Source organism: Vulpes vulpes, chromosome 5, assembly GCF_048418805.1.
Source record: "Vulpes vulpes isolate BD-2025 chromosome 5, VulVul3, whole genome shotgun sequence".
NCBI classification, from domain to species: Eukaryota; Metazoa; Chordata; class Mammalia; order Carnivora; family Canidae; genus Vulpes; species Vulpes vulpes.
The window spans coordinates 23,923,395-23,940,526 of record NC_132784.1 but is presented as its reverse complement, the minus strand read 5'-3'; the positions used below and the strand labels follow the sequence as shown (position 1 = coordinate 23,940,526).

General features: G+C 36.8%; 1 protein-coding gene and 1 pseudogene across 1 annotated transcript in view; one reads left to right on the top strand and one right to left on the bottom strand.

Annotated features, from left to right (window-relative positions):
* The window catches only part of LRP1B (LDL receptor related protein 1B), a 1,812,620-nt gene that overhangs the window by 519,967 nt on the left and 1,275,521 nt on the right, over positions 1-17,132 (top strand). The window lies entirely within an intron of this gene.
* Positions 3,256-17,132, bottom strand: part of LOC140598946 (elongation factor 1-alpha 1 pseudogene) — a 103,655-nt pseudogene continuing 89,778 nt past the window's right edge.

Here is a 17,132-nt window from a genome sequence, read left to right as displayed (position 1 = left end):
TGGATGTGTAGGAAACAAGTAAATTGCTCAAAACATGTACAAAGAGGCATTCGGAAGCTTTTGATGAAGTAATATCAAGCTGAAGGTTATTTATTTGGGTTCAACGTTGTTGATTTTTTTTCTTTTACATTTCACCACACTGAAATTGGACTTTATTATTATAATAAAAATGAAAGCAGCTGAATTACGTAGATGTTTTAAAAAATAAGAAAAACATAATCTTCTGACATTGAACATGGGTATAGCAAGGACAGGATATACATCCTGTTTGATACACACACGCGCGCGCGCACACACACACACCCCATTTCTGAGCTGTGGCTGAGACGACCTTTCCAAAGTCTTGCTTGGCATATGGAAAGTGTATTTTTCTATTTAGCAGTAACAGCTGCTGAAAATGTGCTCGGCCTTTACCTGCGTGTTTATGGGCAGAACTCACTGGATCATGTAATGGGCTCAGTGTTTAGCTACAGACCTAGCTCTGCTTCTCCAGGCTATTCTTCTTAAAGGGACCTGGCCTGAGGCCTGGAGTTCCAGGTGGTCTTACCTGATGTAGCTAGGGAGGTGTCTGGACTTTAATGATCCCATAAACCTGAAAATACAGAGGAAACTCTGGCTTACCTAATTTTGTCTCAAATTAACCACGAAGAATCCATTGAAATAGGACCTTTTTATTATTATTATTTCTTTAAGTCAGTTGTCAGCAAACTTTTTCTGAAAAGGGCTAGATAGTAAATATTTTAAGTATTATAGGTCATATTTGTATTCTTTCTTTTTTTTAAAGATTTTATTTATTTATTCATGAGAGACATAGAGAGAGAGAGAGGCAGAGACACAGGCAGAGGGAGAAGCAGGCTCCATGCAGGGAGCCCGACATGTGATTCAATCCTGGGTCTCCAGGATCACGCCCTGGGCTAAAGGCAGCACTAAACCACTAAGCCACCAGGGCTGCCCTTCTTTCTTTTTTTGGATTTGTTTTTAAAACCTTTAAACATGCAAAAACATTTTTATCTCAAGTCCTACAAAGCAGGCCATGTGCTGAATTTGACCGGTGGACCATAGCTTTCTTTTGTCCTCTAACTTGCACAGGTAGAAATGGTAAATCTAGAGATAGGCTATAGTAGTAATTATTATTATTATTTTTAAATCTGTTGCTTACTTTATTTTGGCTAGACCACATCCTCCGTATACAGAGCTTACCTTACAAGGAGACCAAACTGGGCCCCCCACAGAACATTTCAAAAGTTTTGAAAGATGCTTAATTGAAAAATTACTTAATTTCATACTAAAAATGGGTAGATGCAGTAAGCTAAAATGGACTGTCCATTCCTAATGTTGTCACAGAAAAACAAAAATGGTATCTTAAGTGCCTGGTGTTTGATGTCCTCAACAGTTTCAGAAAATTCTACTGTGTAGGATTTTGATACAAGCTGTGCATTAGACATACTCTCAATACATTGTACTGACCACAAGTACTTCTAAAATGGTAGATTGTGCATTCAGAGTTTTAAGCACTGAAACATAAATAATTTCTGAAAAAAAGTCTGAGATCTGTTTCTTCATCTGTCTTATCTGATCATCTGCTCACGTGTCCTGTCTGAATAACCATTTTACATAATTTATAAAACGTGTATAATTAATTACAACATATAAAATTTTACTGCTTTTAATAAAATATTTTAATTCTTTTTTCTTTAAAATGACATTTCCATGGAAAGCTAACATTAGTCGTTGACATCAAAAAGTTAACCTGTGAGGGTATTGGATACAAGAAATTTTGGTGTGATAAAGAATCACACTTAGACCCATCTGGAGGCTGAGGCACAAGAACAGCATTTTTCCATGTCCTTTTCTTCCCTAGTGTAGAGATCTTCTTTCACATGAGGTACCAGTGGCCTTTCCAACAATTTCCAATTATCTACCATCTATCTGTTTACATTTATTCACACACGTAATTTTTGTTTGCTTACTCTTTGGTAGCATTTCTCACTTAGAGTCAAGAAAGAAGGTTGTATTCATTTGAAACTTCTCTGAAAAATTAGGAAAATGTAATGCAATTACCTCACTGGAATCTAGCCAAGCTCCTAAGGCATTCACTTTACAAAATTGGATCTTAAAATCTGTAATGACAGTTTTTGGTCAGATCTTTAGTTTTAGTCCTGAGCCTAAAGAAAATATTTTTAATTGGAGATTATCCTCAAGGAGTTTCTCTCAAAACATGTTTTATGATTGCTCTTTTGGGTGAATCTTGACACAAGAAACTTACTTAATTGGATCTATAGAAAGATCTCCTTTTAGATGAATCATGGTATCACAACTACAGACCTAAAGCAAAATGTTAAGTTGTAGTATTTTACTTAAAAGCAGGATGTGTCATGAACTTTTGGGTAGAATGCATTACTTGTCAGTTATATTGTAACATGAAAATATTAACTATTGACTATATCAGTCCAGTAGGATATATAAGTGAACTAAGTTCTGAAATAGTCTATTACAGTTTTTTGAGATAGGAAAATTCTGTTATGTGTATTCTCTGATGCAAGATATGGACAAATGGAATTATGGAAATATGAACTTCGCCATCAAACATAAAACTCAAGGCAGAGAGAACACATTTAAGTGCCAAACCTAAGATTGATTTAAAGATTAGTAACTACTTTAACCTTTTGAGTGCGCGCACACACGCACACACACGCACACACACACGCACATTCAACTGAGTTTATTGAGACTACCATAATTTTTTCAAATGTTCAGTAACACAGCTTTTCTATGAAATGATAAGTTCCTTCTAGCAGACCATTTTTTCAATCTCTTGTCGTCTAATTTGAATAATATCCTTGGGTTGTATAAACTTAATTTACTTTAATCAGGTAATGTCTTGCTCCTAGACATCTAAAAGTGATGGAGCTATGCTTTAATATAGACCAATAATAAACCATTTGACCTGTATTATTCCATGTCTTTTATTGGGAAAAAGGAATACTACTTCTCTGGAACCTGTGTAGCACAATTACATTTTTCAATTTAACAATGCATTTCAAAATATGTTAAAATAAATGAGATAATATTCAGTACTTGGTACATGGAAATTTATTATTTTATTTCTCATTAAACTTTTGTTTTAATGGGTCTCAAAATTCTGTGACAGATTTTGGTCAAGTTGTTTCCATTAAAAAGTACTGATTTTAAAAACTAATAACACTGCCACACAGGCAAAAAAAAAAAAAAAAAGGTTCACAATGCATTCTCCTTTCCTTCTGAAGTTTTTACGATGCATTGTTATCATTAACCCGTCTTTTACTATTAAACCTAAATGGCCAATTGACACAAACAGTTCTGAGATCTTTCTTCCATCACTGATTAAGACTGGGGTGGCAGGTATTGGGGATAATATTCATTTAGCCTTCTAAGCTTTCTGGGCAGACTTGGTGATTTGCCAGCTCCAGTTGCCTTCTTGTCCACTGCTTTGATGACACCCACAGCAACCGTCTGTCTCATGTCATCAACAGCAAAACGGCCCAGAGGAGGATAGTCAGAGAAGCTCTGAACACATAGGTTTGCCAGGAACCATATCAACAATGGCAGCATCCCCAGATTTCAAGACCTTGGGACCATCTTCCAGCTTTTTTCCAGAACAACGATCTATCTTCTCCTTCAGCTCAGCAAACTTGCAAGCAATGTGAGCTATGTGGCAATCCAGCACAGGTGCATATCCAGCACTGATTTGGCCTGGATGGTTCAGGATAATCACCTGAGCCGTGAAGCCAGCTGCTTCCATTGGTGTTTTGTTTTTGCTGTCACCAGCCATGTTGCCACGATGAACATCTTTGACAGATATGTTCTTGACATTGAAGCCCACATTGTCCCCAGGAAGAGCCTCACTCAAAGCTTCATGGTGCATTTCAACAGACTTGACTTCAGTTGTAACATTGGAGCAAAGGTGACCACCATGCCAGGCTTAAGAACATCAGTCTCCACTTGACCCACTGGGACAGTACCAATACCACCAATTTTGTAGATGTCCTGGAGAGACAGGAAGGACTTATCAGTTGGTTGAGTTGGTGGCAGGATGCAATCCAGAGCTTCAAGCAGTGTGGTTCCACTGGCGTTCCCAGTCAAAGTGACTTTCCATCCTTTGAACCAGGGCATGTTAGGACTTGGCTCCTGCATGTTGTCACCATTCCAACCAGAAATTAGCACAAATGCTACTGTGTCGGGGTTGTAGCCAATTTTCTTAATGTAGGTGCTGACTTCCTTAACGATTTTCTCGTATCTCTTCTGGCTGTAGGGTGGCTCCGTGGAATCCATTTTGTTAGCACCAACAATTAGTTGTTTTACACCCAGTGTGTAAACCAGATGGGCATGCTCACGGGTCTGCCTATTCTAGGAGTTACCTGCTTCAAATTCACCAACACCAGCAGCAACAATCAGAACAGCACAGTCAGCCTGAGATGTGCATGTAATCATGTTTTTGATAAAGTCTCTGTGTCCTGGGGCATCAATGATGGTCACATAATACTTGCTGGTCCAGAATTTCCACAGGGAGATATCAATGATGATACCACGTTCACATTCTGCTTTCAGTTTATTCAAGACCCAGGCATATTTGAAGGAGTCTTTTCCCATCTCAGCAGCCTCCTTCTCAAATTTTTCTATAGTTCTTATGTCAATCTCACCACATTTGTAGATCAGATGGCCAGTAGTGATAGACTTGCCTGAATCTACCTGTCCAATGACGACAATGTTGATGTGAGTCTTTTCCTTTCCCACTTTGGTTTAGGTTTAGCAGTGGTTTTCACGACACCTGTGTTCTGGTGGCAAACCCGTTGTGAAAAAAGCACATGGAAGTTTCCCCCAAAATATTTACTGACATTTTAGCTCATGTTAAGATGGGAAAAATATTAATATTAGCCAATTTATTTTAATATTGCCAAACCTCATTTTAATCTGTACTTGTTTATGTGTATTACCTATAGATTGGATGTATGAATATCCTTTTGAAATTAAAATAGGTAATGTGAGAACATTTATAGGTTTAGGCCTTGTCTGTTCTTCCTTTGAACTTGGCTATACTAGGAGAAAACAATAAATCCGGGAAGGTAGTGGAGACCTGAACAAATTGAAGATCCAAATAGGTTGTTTGAAGAAAAAGTTTTAGGAAGTTGAGAGTAAGGGAGAAATATTGGAATATTGGAATATTGGAACAGCTACTGTGAAAAAATGAAATAGATTTTGGGAGTTTAGCAATATATTATGAATAGCATCCCCTCTTATAACAGTTTGAGAGGATTATAAAATGCTTACATTGCTTTGTAAATATCTAGCCTGTTTGACTTCAGCCAATATGGGATTGGGAAGACCCTAGACTAACTCTATGTGGATTATATTTTGGGGACTAAACTTTATGGTTCAGTACCCAACTATACTTCTAACAAAAGTCTGAAAAATACCAAAATATGCAAAAGCGTAGTTTCATGTGGTTACAATATCACTAACTCATGGTGCAAAGCGTAAACAAAGATTTACCCTAAACCCTTTAATGTGTCTTAGAATACTGTGGAGAGGGGCACTAGAGACCATTGGGCTTCTTCATGAAATTAAAAACTGGAGGCATGTTTGAAATTCAACCTCCATGGGCTTAGACTTTCTTAAATTGTAGCTCTTTGTGGATGATGGAAATCAGAGTTGTTATATTCAGAGTATTTCAAGGCATTTATTCATCTCCAATGGTAAAAGATTATCTGGGACATTGACTGGTACTCTGAGTCAGACACTCACTGGCTACTTGCTATGAGAACCTTGAGAAATTTGGGTGGAGTTCTTTGTAGAAACTTAGGAAAGTACTATCAGGATCCTGGTTAGAGCATGCTACTAAAATAGTCTAGACATAGTGGTAATTAGGCAGAAAAATACAACTAGGTAAAGGACTACAGTTCAATAGTAGGGAATATTTGTGGTCTGAAAGTCATCCAGCTTCTGTTTGTATTGCAATTTGCTTCACATTGACTTCAGAACTAGAGCAAAGTGACTTCTCTGTATTTGTATGTTGAATATATGTTTGCATATCAACAAGATAAGGTATTTATGTAGAGAATGGAGAGATTACAACAACAGTCTGCTAGGAGAAGGTATAGGTACTTTGGTAATAAAACTAAGCCCGCCCATCAACATGAACAAAAGCAGGCCAACACTAAGGCACATTGTTATTAAAGTTTCAAAATATAGTGGTAAAGAAAAAAAAAATCTCAAGAGCAGCAAAGGAACTGACAAGGAAAGAGCCATAAAGCTAGCTGCATATTTCTCCAAAGAAACTTGGCAAGCCAGAAGAGAGTGGCATGATGTATTCAAAATGTCCATTGGGAAAAATCTGCAGCCAAGAATACTCTATCCAGCAAGGCTATCATTCAGAATAGGAAAGATAAAGAGCTTCCCAAACAAAAACCAGAGGAGTTCATGACCATTAAACCAGCCCTGCAAGATATATTAAAGCAGACTCTTTGTTTTTGTTTTTTTTTTTTTAATTTTTATTTTTTTATTTATGATAGTCACACACAGAGAGAGAGAGAGAGGCAGAGACACAGGCAGAGGGAGAAGCAGGCTCCATGCACCAGGAGCCCGATGTGGGATTCGATCCCGGGTCTCCAGGATCGTGCCCTGGGCCAAAGACAGGCGCTAAACCGCTGCGCCACCCAGGGATCCCTAAAGCAGACTCTTTGAATGGAAAAGGAAAGACCAAAGGTAACAACAATAAGAAAGGAACAGAGAAAATCTCCAGAAACAATGGCAAAACAAGTAATGAAATGGCACTAATACATATCTATCAGTAATTACTCTGAATGTAAGTGAATGAAACACTTTAATCAGAAAACAAAGGATGTCAAAATGAATTAAAAAAAGCAAGACCAATTTATATGCTGCCTGCAGGAAACTCCTTTTAGATCTAAAGACACCTGTAGATGGAATGTGAGGGGATGGAGAAAGAATTATGATGCAAATAGATAGCGGAAGAAAGCTGGACTAGTGATACTTAGATAAACTAGATTTTAAACCAAAGACTGGGATCCCTGGGTGGTGCAGCGGTTTGGCACCTGCCTTTGGCCCAGGGCGCGATCCTGGAACCCCGGGATCAAATCCCACGTCGGGCTCCCAGTGCATGGAGCCTGCTTCTCCCTCTGCCTATGTCTCTGCCTTCTCTCTCTCACTGTGTGCCTATCATAAATAAATAAAAATTAAAAAAATAAAATAAAATAAAATAAATAAATAAATAAACCAAAGACTAACAGGAATTGAAGAAGGGCACTATATCATAATAGAAGGACCAATCTAACAAGAAGAACTAACAAATGTAAATATTTATGCTCCCAACTTGGAAGCACCCAAATATATAAAACAATTGATAACAAACATAAAAGGAACTCATTAATAATAATACAATACTAGTAGGGGACTTTAACACCCCACTTACACCAATGGACAGATCATCTAAGCAGAATATCAACAAGGAAACAATGACTTTGAATGACACACTGGACCATTTGGACTTAAAAGATATATTCCGAACATTCCTAAAGCAGTAGAAAACACATTTTTTTGAAGTATACTTTGGACATTCTCCAGAACAGATCACATACTGGGTCACAAATCAGACCTCAACAAGTACAAAAGTATTGAGATCTTACCATGCATTATTTTCTGACCATGACCCTATGAAACTTGAAGTCAACCACAAGAAAAAAAAATTAGAAAGACCATAAATACACGGATGCTACAAATAAACAAATAAACATGCTACTAACAATAAATGGGTCAACACAGAAATTAAAGAAGAAATTTAAAATATTTAAAAAGTTAAACATGAAAATTATTTAAAAGCTTTGGGTTGCCGGAAAGGTGGTCATAAGAGGGAAATAATAAAGATCAGAGCAGAAATAAATGATTTAGAAGCAAAACAAAACAAAACACTCAATAGATCAACAAAGCCAGGAACTGGTTCTCTGAAAAAATTAATAAAATTGATAAACTCCCAGACTTATAAAAAAGAAATGAGAAAGGACCCAAATAGATGAAATCACAAGTGAGAAAGGTGAAATAACAGCTACACCACAGAAATAGAAACAGTAATAAGAGAATATTATGAAAAACTATATGCAAACAAATTGGACAACCTGGAAAAAAAAAATGGATAAATTCCTAGAAACAAATAGACTACCAGAAGTGAAACGGGAAAAAAATAGAAAACTTGAATAGACTGGTAACCAGCAAAGAAATTGAATCAGTAATAAAAAAAAAATCTCCTAACAAAGAGAAGTCCAGGGCCAGATGGCTTCCCTGGGGAATTCTACCAAACATTTATTTATTCATTAGAAAGAGAGAGAGAGAGAGAGAATGGGAGGGAAAGGGCAGGAGAGGGAGAAAGAATCTCAAGCAGACTCCCAGGTGAGAGGGGAGCCCAATGTGGGGCTTGACCTCACGACCATAAGATCATGATCTGTGCCTGAAATCAAGAGTTGGATACTTAGCTGACTGAGCTACCTAGGTGCCCTTCTACTAAACATTTAAAGAAGAGTTAATACCTATTCTTCTTAAGCTATTTCAAAAAATAGAAAGAAAGGAAAACTTCCAAATTCATTTTATGAAGCTGATATTACTCTCATGCCAAAACCAGTTAAAGACAACACTGAAAAAGAACTATAGGCCAATATCCCAGATGAACAAGGATGCAAAAATTCTCAATAAAATGCTACCAAACCAAATCCAACAGTACATGAAAAGAATCAATCCTGACGATCAAGTGCAATTTATTCCTGGGTTGCAAGAGTGATTCAATATTTGCAAATCAATCAGTGTGATATACCACATTAATAAAAGAAAGGACAAGAACCATATGATCCTTTCAATAGATGGAGAAAAAAGCTTTTTGACAAAGTGTAACATCCATGCCTGACAAAAAGCCTCAACAAAGTAGGTTTAGAGGGAACATAGCTCAACATAATAGGGCAGTATATGAAAAACCCCAGATAATATCCTTAATGGGAAGAAACTGAGAGCTTTTCCTCTTTGCTCAGGAACAAGACAGGGATGTCTACTCTCACCACTGTTATTTGGCATTGTACTAGAAGTTCTAGCCACAGCAACCAGACAAAAGAAATACAAGCCATTCAAATCAGCAAGAAAGAAGTCAAACTTTCACTATTTGCAGATGACATGATATTCTACATAGAAAGCACAAAAGTTGCTTTTGTGCAAATTGCTGAACTGATATACAAATTCAGTAAAGTCACAGGATATTAGATCAACGTACAAAAATCTATTGCATTTCTATAGACCAATAATGAAGCAGCAGAAAGAGAAATCAAGGAATTGATCCCATTTACAACTGCATCAAAAACCATTAGATACCTAGGAATAAACCTAACCAAAGAGGCAAAAGACCCGTGGCCTGAAAACTATAAGACAGTGATGAAAGAAGTTGAAAAGTACACAACGAAATGGAAAGACAATCCATGCTCATGGATCAGAAGAACAAATATTGTTAAAATGTCTATATGACCCAAAGCAATCTACACATTTAATGCAATCTCCATCAAAATACTAACAGCATTTTTCACAGAGCTATAACAAACAATCCTGAAATTTGTAGGGAACCAGAAAAGACCTAAAGATCTGGTATATCCAAAGAAACCTTGAAAAAGAAAAGTAAAGGGGGGGGGGGAGCATCACAATTCTGGACTTTATGTTATATTACAAAGCTGTAGTCATCAAGACAGTATGGCACTGGCACCAAAATAGACACAAAAATTGTTAGAACAGAATAGAAAACCCAGAAATAAACCCACAACTCTATGGTCAATAAATCTTCCAAAGGTAGGAAAGAATATCCAATGGGAAGAAGACAAGGACTTAGACAAATGGTATTGAGAGAACTGGACAGTCGCATGCAGAAGTATGAAACTGGACCACTTTCTTACACCATAAACAAAAATAAATTTAAAATGCATGAATGACCTAAATGTAACACAGAAAACCATCAAAATCCTAGAGGAGAGCATAGGCAGTAACTACTTTTACATTGGCTGTAGCAACTTCTTACTAGATAGGTCTCCGGAGGCAAGGGAAACCAAAGCAAAGCTAAACTACTGGAACTTTGTCAAAATAAAACGCTTCTGCACAGCAAATAAAACGCTTCTGCACAGCAAAGGAAACAATCAACAGAACTAAAAAGCAACCTATGGAATGGGATAAGGTATTTGTAAATGACATATCTGATAAAAGGTTAGTATCCAAAATTTATAAAGAACTTATAAAACTCAACATCCAAAGAATGAATAATGAAATTAAAAAGACAGTAGACATGAATAGACATTTTTCCAAAGAAGACATACAATGGCCAGCAGACACATGAAAAAAATGCTTGCTATCATGTAACATCAGAGAAATACAAGTCAAAACAATGAGTTACACCTCACATCAGTCAGAATGGCTGAAATTAACAACATAGGAAACAAGATATGTTGGCGAGGATGGGGGAAAGGGGAAATCTTTTACACTTCATGGGAATGCAAACTGGTACAGCCACTCTGGAAAACAGTAGGGAGGAGGGTTCTTGAAAATGTTAAAAATAGAACCACCCTGCAAGCCAGCAATTCCACTACTAGGTATTTACCCAAAAGATACAAAAATACTAATTCAAAGGAATACGTATACCCTGATTGTTTATAGCAGCATCATTTTGGCATTATATGCCAAATTATGGAAAAAGCCCAAATGTTCATAGACTGATGAATAGATAAAAAAGATGTGAGATATAGATAAATATTCCATTTATAGAATTTCCATATATATGGAATATATGGAATATTACTTGTATATGTGAGTATATTACATATATATATATATATATATAATTACATATATATAATGGAATATAACATTACTCAGCCATCAAAAAGAATCAGATCTCATCACTGGCAACTACATGTATGGAACCGAAGAATAATATACTAGACGAAAAAGTCAGAGAAAGACAAATACTATGTGATTTCTTTCATATATGGAATTTAAGAAACAACAACAAAAAAACGGTCATAGGGAAAAAGAGAGAGAGAGGGAGTCAAGCCAAGAAAGACTCTTACCTCTATAGAGAACAAATTGTTGGTTACCAGTGGGGAAATGTGTTAAATAGGTGATGAGGATTAAGGAGGCTGTGATGAGCACTGGGTGTTGTGTGCAAGTGTTGAATCCCTAAATTGTACACCTGAAACAAATATTACACTGTATGTTAACTAGTTGGAATTTAAAAACAAAACAACAACAAAAAAGTCCAAATTAAAAAGCTCATATACATAGCAGGGGGATAGACTCTGTACTTGTATGGCTACCAGTGTGGTTTCTGTCGCTTGTTAATGAATTACCAACAAACCAGAGGCTGATTTGTGTGGATAAATGGACACCTTGACCTTAGTCAGGAGACTCAAGCAGCTCACCCAAAGTTCTGGTTGGAGGCCTTGCCAACTTAACTGTTTTCCTTATTATAGCATCAGACAATACTACTGTAACTACTTGACCTTCTAAGCCCTGGTATTTTTGTAGGCTCAAGTAGGAGTGTAGACAGACCTGTGTTTGCTAGAACATCTAGTAACAATCTTAATACCCGGGGAAGAAAAAAATCCAGTGAATGACAAACCTTTCTTACTTTTTATAGAGTCCCAGAATTAGGTGCTGTGGTAGTTCACGGAGTTAACTGATGCTTTTCCTGCTCCAAGTGTGGTAATCAGAAACATGGGAATTGCCCTTAGGTCTAAGGGTGGCCGAAGTGTGCAGGGGACTCAGATTACACATTCTTCTAGTTTACGCATGCACCACCCTATGCCCACCTATGACAGTCACCACTCAGCTATACTCCTCTCTCCAATACCATCACCACATTCTTCTGTGACCAAATTCTTTAGGAAAAAAAATATATATAAAATATAATTTTATAGGAAATTTTATAATTTCCTAAAAAATATATTTTTAGGAAAAAATATATAAAATACATATATATATAATGTACTATATACATAGTAAATAGTGCCTGCTTTCTGCCTTTGTGGAACACACACACAAAAAAAATCCAAAGCAGCATTTTTCAACTTTGGCTATGATTAATTTCACTTGGGAAGGACTCTTTAAAATGTCTCAGCTCCACCCCAGAGACAGATTTAATTGATTTGGGGCTCTGGTATTGAATTTTTTAAAAAGCTCTCCAAGTGATTCCAAAGCAGAAGTAAGACTGCTCTAACCAGAGCACTTAAATGGGAAGGAGGGTGGGTTTTGGGAGAAGTTGATTATTGAGTGTTTTCACCCTTTTTGCCTCCCCTACCTCTCTCTCTGTGGTTTTTGCTTTTCTGTGATGTTGATCAGAGTCCTAGGTAATGTAAGAAATTAGAACTCTTAAAGAAGATTGATTTACACTGGAAAGTGAAAACTGCTCTGGAGAAGTGAGAAAAAAAACAGATCAGAAAGTGGATGGGGTGGGGAAGGTAGACACTATCATTATCCAAGTGGTCCAGGCTATAAAGTTAGGGAAGTTTAGATAGAGGAGAGAGAATTTGGGAACATCTCTTAGGTATATGAGTTACAAGGAGATCAGGAAGTCAGATTTTAAGAGGATTTATTCTGTCTTGTAAATCAAAGTTTCCTAAGATGTTTTTTGAGAAACTGAGAAAATTAAATTGCTAGTCTAATGTTTCTTTAAAGGTGACACAGGCCTGACATAGAGTCATAATATGGTCTACCTTCATGTAGTTTAGATCTTTGTAGCTTTCATCCTGGGTCAGATTGTATATACCCTAAAATGGGAGGTTCACTTTAAATGTCAAAAAAACCTCCATTTGTCCAAACACTCTGTTATAGTTGCAAGCTCCAGCCATAGTTACCCTAAACTAAAAGTTTAAGTGAGAATTCATTTGAAATACAATTTAATGTTCAAGTCTAAAACTTCCTGCAATGGCCAGGGTTACATTTGATTACTCAGAAAGGAGCTTTTCGATCTGGACCTCCTGAAATCTGCATTATCAACATAACCAAGTGGGAAATCCTTTTCTGAGGTAAAATAAGGTATAGATCTGAAATGAAATAGATAATCAAAATGCCGAAGAGGGAAATTAACAACAACAAAAAATAGTCAAAGGGAGAAATAGGATTTTTCTTCTCTTCTCCTAAGCGTTACCTCCAATGCTGTTTTTCAGTATCCCAGACCAATTTGGAAGTAACATAGTAGCTCTGAACAAAAGTGGTATGACTTTTTGAGTTGCTGATTGCAAAGTAACAAAACACAGTCCTCTGTGGAGTTGATCTGAAACACTTCCAAAATTGGAGCACTTGACAGGAGAGCTGGAGAGAAAGGGGGGAAAATTGAGCAAAATAAAAGCAAGTCAATTTTTATGGACTTAGTTTCCCCTTGTATTTGAGAGCGCCACAGTCAGCAGGGCTATTACTAGGATAGCCATCACATCTGATGTGGCCAGATTGGCTATCTTTTAGGTGAGTTTTTGCTTCTATGTCTACTACTGTTCTTTGCCTTCTGGGTTGCGTGGTACTGCTGCCGCTAAAAAGAAATTGTCTCTTGGAGCTTTTTTCTTGTGTACCCCTGTAAGGCACAGTGTCTCATTTCATCTTTCATTCAGACAGCCGTATTTAAATTGTACTCACTGTGCTTGTAGCAGGCGCTACACTAGGCTTCGTTTTTAAAAGTCAGGTTGTTCATTGTGTTTGTTTTTGGCATTTGCCTTGTCTTGTTTGCTGTTATCCTTTGTGTGATTAATGCAAAAATCCACTACAATTCAGCAGATACCAAAATACATGATATTACTGTCCTGAAAGTTTTCAATTTAGAAAGTTAAGTAAGGCAGGATGTGAAGAGCTCTTTAGACTACATATGCTTGTCAAAGCTCTATAAGCCATGTAACCGAGTCCTAAAATAGTCTATTTGCAGTATTTTAAAATTTAGAAAAAATAAATTATTTGATTCCCATAGTTGTTTTCCATTTGAGATCTTATGGCTGTTTAGATAGCCTTGCTACATTTTGTTTAAGGTAACAAAAACATGTGTTAAGTGCCCACCATGTGTAAGGTACTGCTGAAGACACTAGTAACATTGAGATAGTCTCCTTCCCAATTATACTGCCCATTAAATTAATGAAACAACATATACATAACTATTAATATGTAGATTGTAACCTATGAGTTGGATCTCAAGGTCAGTGACCAATGAGTGCTTGCATCCATCCATCCATTGGTTCAATTTTATCTCATACAACAAATCACGTATACTAGAGATCATCTTCTAAAATTTCACAAAATGCCCATGGATTTCTGTATACATGATTTTGCCTGTGTTGCACAGTCTTCCAACAAGTCCAGATATAGTCCATTGTCTTTTCAACAAACTGCTGTTTGGTTGGTTGCATCCCAGATAAGTTTGTTGGCTTGTTTATAAGGTATTTTAAAAACTAGTAAAAAATAAATAAATAAATAAGTAAGTAAGTAAATAAATAAATAAAATGGGACACTAATTAAAACACACACAACCCAACTCAACAGCAAAGAAACAAACAATCCAATCATGAAATGGGCAAAAAACATGAACAGAAATCTCACAGAGGAAGACATAGACATGGCCAACATGCACATGAGAAAATGCTCTGCATCACTTGCCATCAGGGAAAAATAATCAAAACCACAATGAGATACCACCTCACACCAGTGAGAATGGGGAAAATTAACAAGGCAGGAAACAACAAATGTTGGAGAGGATGTGGAGAAAGGGGAACCCTCTTGCACTGTTGGTGGGAATGTGAACTGGTGCAGCCACTCTGGAAAACTGTGTGGAGCTTCCTCAAAGAGTTAAAAATAGACCTGCCCTACGACCCAGCAATTGCACTGCTGGGGATTTACCCCAAAGATACAGATGCAGTGAAACGCCAGAACACCTGCACCCGGATGTTTATAGCAGCAATGTCCACAATAGCCGAACTGTGGAAGGAGCCTCGGTGTCCATCGAAAGATGAATGGATAAAGAAGATGTGGTCCATGTATACAATGGAATATTACTCAGTCATTAGAAACGACAAATACCCACCATTTGCTTCAATGTGGATGGAACTGGAGGGTATTATGCTGAGTGAAATAAGTCAATCAGAGAAGGACAAACATTTTATGGTCTCATTCATTTGGGGAATATAAAAAATAGTGAAAGGGAATAAAGGGGAAAGAAGAAAAAATGAGTGGGAAATATCAGAAATGGAGACAGAACGTGAGAGACTCCTAACTCTGGGAAACGAACAAGGGGTGGTGGAAAGGGAGGTAGGTGGGAGGTAGGGGTGACTGGGTGACAGGCACTGAGGGGGGCACTTGATGGGATGAGCACTGGGTGTTATGCTATATGTTGGCAAATTGAACTCCAATTTAAAAATATGTAAAATAAAATAAAATAAATAAAAATAAATAAAACACACAACCCTATTGCTATTGTTAGGACTGATGTGTTTAGCTGAATATTCATAGTTTAAATACTGTATAATGTATCTCTACTGTATTAAAATAGTATGATAAATACCTTAGGAGAAGTACAAACAAAATGCTATGAGGTTTAAAGGAGAAAAAGCTCTTGCTGTAATAAAAGGATCAGAAAGAAACTTCAAGAGTGCCTGGGTGGCTCAGTCATTTAAGCTACTGACTTTGTCTCAGGTCATGATCCCAGGGTCCTGAGATCGAACCCAGTTTTGGGCTCTGCACTCATTGGGGAATCTGCTTCTTCCTTGCCCTCAGCCTCTCTATCCACTCATGCTTGCTCTCTCTTTCTCTTAAGTAAATAAATAAAATCTTTTTTTTTTTTTTTTTAAAGAAACTTCAGAAAAAGAAATTGAACTTGAGATTTTGCTCTGGGGGCCAAGCACATGTAACACAAAAAGAATTAATAAATAAAAATTGAAATAAAATACTCTTAAGTGAATTGTAAGCAGGCCATTCTATCAGAAGTTTAGAGTATGAGTTGGGCATTAGGAGGTGATGATGTCCAGATGGGCAGGTTGGATACTGTTTTAAGGGAAAGCTGCACTTAACTGGAAAGTTTAGGGCCAGAAAGGCCATTGGGAGCAGAATGCCTTAGCTGTGGTTCAGTTGTGACTCACTAGTCAGCTGAGTTCTCAGCAGGGACTTAAGAAGAGAATGACTTTGAGACAGAAGGATATTACAAAGGTAATAAAAAGACCTGGGTTTGGGAGAATGATATGGGAAACAACAAAATAGACAAATGATATCAGAAATACTGTGCTGTGGATTTTGCCCCATCTTGATATGATTGACACTGACAATGGGAGACAAATCTGTGTCTGAAGCAGTCTGGGTTAACAAAAGTTTCTAGAGTAAAGGTAAATAATTATGTGGGTAGATGGATATACATATATGTGGACAAATAATAACTACTAAACCTGGTAAGCGTCATAAATGAAACTTTCTTCATAAAATTTTTCCCTTTACTTAGGATTCACTTAAAACATGGATTAAGTAATATCCCAAATGCTTATTCCTTAGTAGCATATAGCACATTCCTTTTGCTGTATTGAGAAGCTCATCCTGTATTACCTCAGCCCTTCTTATGTCTATGTTCTGTTTGTCTAGGTTATTGTCTAGATTAAAAGTTTAATTTCATGTGGTTTGCACTGCAATCTCTTCAGTGAAAGGAAGTTAAATTTCTACAGAGGACTTAACAATTCTTTTTATGTGATAAAATTTGTTAGCAAAATTTCTAAATCTAGAATGAAATTAAGTTCATAATGCTTTAGATCTGTGGTTATGTTGAATGTGTTTTAGGGATGTATCGCGCCATTATTATTATTAATTCTGTGTATTACCTGGTAGAAAAAGAAAGTCAGTATGATTGTGCACTTGCATCCATCCATCCATTTGTTCAAATTTATCTTATCTTTTTGCTTTTGATCACATTACTTGAACCTGGGACTTTCAGAACAAAAAATTACACTCATTTAAAAAGTGCAGTCTTTTCCCGTTACTTATGAAGACTAGAAGTTCTCACATTTTTATCAAGTCATTTTTTTTTAGAAATTCAATTCAGGATCTTGTGTGAG